Below are 3524 nucleotides of genomic sequence, written 5' to 3' on the forward strand. Positions count from 1 at the left end.
ATTTTGCCATGTGGCAGAGAAAAATAGGTTTACAGCTATTTTCATGCAAATCTACACATTGACAGGGTGGAGAGATGTTGGCAGTAATATAATATCAGCGTGAGACTTATTAATTAAATGGGGATGAATAGACATTTAGATAGCTGGCAAATTGAGTGACCAACAAGCGAACTACTGATTCTACCTCAACAGTAAATTGAGACAGTTCCTAAAAATATAAATATTTATGCACACATTACTTTAGTTGAAACACTAACATGTGAAAACAGAGCGACACTAAAGATCTTAAGTACAGAAAACAATTTAAAACAAAGTGGCATCAGGTCATACATTTTTTATTCACAAGAGCATTTAACTAGGAAGTTAGGATTGCTCACAACATGTCCAGACACATACAACACATTTACACGGATGTCATCGGCTACATGTTTTTAAACAGAACCGTTTACATTTTAAGTAATCAAAAACATGGATTGAATGTCTTTGCTATGGGTAACAAATATATGTAATATTACTAAAACAGTTGCTTTTGGTAACATGATTGTTTATCAAGTCAGCATTACCCATGAAGTGTACATTAGAGATGCAACACGTGAGGTGGACTTTAAACCTTACTTCCTTCCTCAGTCATCCTCATGTGTCCATCGATCTGGCAACAGCCGAGCTGAATGCAGTCAGGTAGGAGGCAAGTGGAAGGATGGAGTGACCTGAAAAAGGCTCGCACAAGAGTAAATACAGCACTGATAGTGGATAGCTGTGAACACATATGGGTACTGCGTATACAACCAAGTCGACCAACAGGCAAATTACTCCATATCGACTACACCTGTAGTTGGGTCATAAAGAAATGCAACCAAATTAAGTCAAATTGCACCATAGAACCTTACTGGATCACTCAACTACCTGCCACGTTTACCTGTAGGTGAAGCAGGTTTACCTGGGATACCTTAGTGGAGGCAAGGGCAGAGGTAGGTGGACTCAACTCCACCGGAAGCAACGCTGCGAGCGAGCGCCCCCTACTGACGGGCAGCGTCCGGTGCGTCGCTGTGAGGACAAGGAAAGCCCAACAAATGAATCATGTAACATGATTGTGCAATAGACCATAGCCAAATGAAATCATTCAAAATACATTTGATAACGTTTAATTTAGACGTTCACAAAATAAACATGCAGTAGTTAACTATGGACTTATAATATACATCGTATTTACAATAACCTTATGCACACCTTGATTTGCGAGGTTTAGAGTCAATGCATAGGTCAGGTCGGCCACAGACCGGTTCAATCTTGATCAACATGATCCAAAATGGAGATACATTTCGTCGAAGTCCCTCTGTTGAAAATCAAGAGAACTTTCACACGCGCTCCTGGGTGAAAGAGAGGCACTAGAAACAGACATTTCAAACTGGTTGGAACTGGTTTCGATATGTGTGTCGTCGTATACAATGCCCATCAGATACTGTGTTGTGTTCTTGGGCGCCATTGCGCCTAGTGGTCGTGTAATTCTGCCGATATTCTCGGTCGCCATGTACCTCATATCTTCGGTCAAAAGTTGTTCTTGGTTGACGAGTTTAACGAGTAGCCTCTTCTGTTCGCAGCGAAAGTATTTTTTGAGAGTGGCTTTGACAATGTTGGTGCGCCACCGTTTCAGGCCTTCCTTGGAACTCAAATGGAGAAGTTTCCTCAGTCTGCACTTTGAAAGTTTGGCAGATCTTCTGGTGTAGCAAGGTTTCAGTACTTCGAATTCCACTTTAGTATCCATGATGTCCAAACACATTTCACAAAATTGTAGAAAGTAAACTATCTTTGCGAGTTTGCCGTTTGTAATATCAAGTCATCCAGCTAGCTAGATCATTCACAACTATACAGCTGGATAAAGTCACCTGAATCAAAATAAAAAGTCAATGCACTTAACGTTACAATGATGCGTTTTACGACCAAAAATGTCGTCAAACCATGAATAGATTAAAATGCCGCACTTAATCCAAGTTCTCCCTCCCTGTAGTATCGCAAAATGGAATGAGGCGTAAACGTTGACAGCACGTTGATATTTTCTAAAAAGGAAGTTCCCATGATCCTTCGGAGCAAAAACAGTCGACTTCCCTGTAATGTAAAATGTATTAGCGCCACCTATAGAGGGTCGTCACTAGTTACCACAGCCACAGTCATAAACCCCGCGTATTTCTACAATTTATCTTCTTAAAATGTGAATTAAAACCTAACCGTAATCACACTGCTAACCTTATTCCTAACCTTAAATGAAGTACCATGCTCAGATTCCTAATGAAGTCTCAGATTTAATTATTTGCAAACGGGGACAGTTTCGTTGCAAACAAGACACACTGATTTGGCATTGGAGAAATATGATCAAATGAACACATAGGAGGACTCCCTCTCTGTCCATTCTTAGTCTGTAATTTCGGCAGTGTTGCAAAAAGTACCCAATTGTCATACTTAAGAAAAGTAAAATACCTTAATAGAAAATGACTAAAGTGAAAGTCACCCAGTAAAATACTACTTGAGTAAAAGTCTAAAAGGATTTGGTTTTAAATATATTTAGCTAAGTATCAAAAGTAAATGTAATTGCAAAAATATACTTAAGTATCAAAAGTTAAAGTATAAATCATTTCAAATTAAGTATATTAAGCAAACCAGACCGCAACAGTTTATTTTTTGTCCTTTTTTATTTTTGATGGATAGGCAGGGGCAACTCCAACACTCCGACACAATTTACAAACGAAGCATGTCTGTTTAGTGAGTCCGCCAGATCAGAGGCAGTAGGGTTGACCAGGGATGTTCTCTTGATAAGTGCATGAATTGGACAATTTTCCTGTCCTGCTAAGCATTAAAAATGTAACTAGTACTTTTGGGTGTCAGGGAAAATGTATAGAGTAAAAAGTACATTATTTATTTAGGAATGTAGTGAAGTAAAAAGTTGTCAAAAATAGAAATAGTAAAGTACACATACCCCAAAAAACAACTTAAGTAGTAATTTAAAGTATTTTTACTTATGTACTTTACACCACTGAAATTTGGCAATTTGTGTGGTTAAAAAAAATATTCTGCTAATATGTAAAATTACGTAGAATTGCATGACATTTTTATAAAAAGCTATCAAAAATCCCGTCTTGCCAGGTAATGCTTAAAGGAGGAAGAACAGTTTCTAAACTGCCCATCTAAGGCTCTGGTCTGTCCAATAAGTGATGGTAAACGGTATAGACATTTTCTCTGCTATCCACTTTGTTTTAATTATTATTTTGGGTATAGGGGAGGTTCACTGTTGTTTTTTTTTCAAGAGTTCAGAGAAGGTTTAGGTCAAATATATTTTACTGAAGGGAGGGCCATCCATTTTTTACATGAAATTCTAGCCTTTCCATAGACAAACCAATATGCAGCTTTGATGGGGGAAAAATCTGGTTATTTTGGAAAAAGGTTCAGTTGTATGCAGGTTGTCTCTTGTGAGGTCCACCCCAAAATAGACAAAACAGGAGAGCATAAGCTACATTTATATTAGTAGCAGACAT

The 3524-nt window shown here is 38.1% G+C and overlaps 1 long non-coding RNA gene across 1 annotated transcript; it reads right to left on the reverse strand.

Annotated features, from left to right (window-relative positions):
* Positions 1-319: 319 nt before the first annotated feature.
* On the reverse strand, positions 320-2021 carry LOC311116517. The gene is made up of 3 exons (XR_014611437.1): positions 1533-2021; positions 1228-1385; positions 320-1044 (listed from the first exon to the last, which is right to left on the reverse strand). It is a non-coding gene; the product is annotated as an uncharacterized lncRNA (long non-coding RNA).
* Between the last annotated feature and the right edge of the window lie 1503 nt (positions 2022-3524).

This window comes from Coregonus lavaretus (assembly GCF_964263955.1).
Source record: "Coregonus lavaretus genome assembly, contig: HAP1_SCAFFOLD_4432, whole genome shotgun sequence".
In the NCBI taxonomy this organism is placed as follows: domain Eukaryota; kingdom Metazoa; phylum Chordata; class Actinopteri; order Salmoniformes; family Salmonidae; genus Coregonus; species Coregonus lavaretus.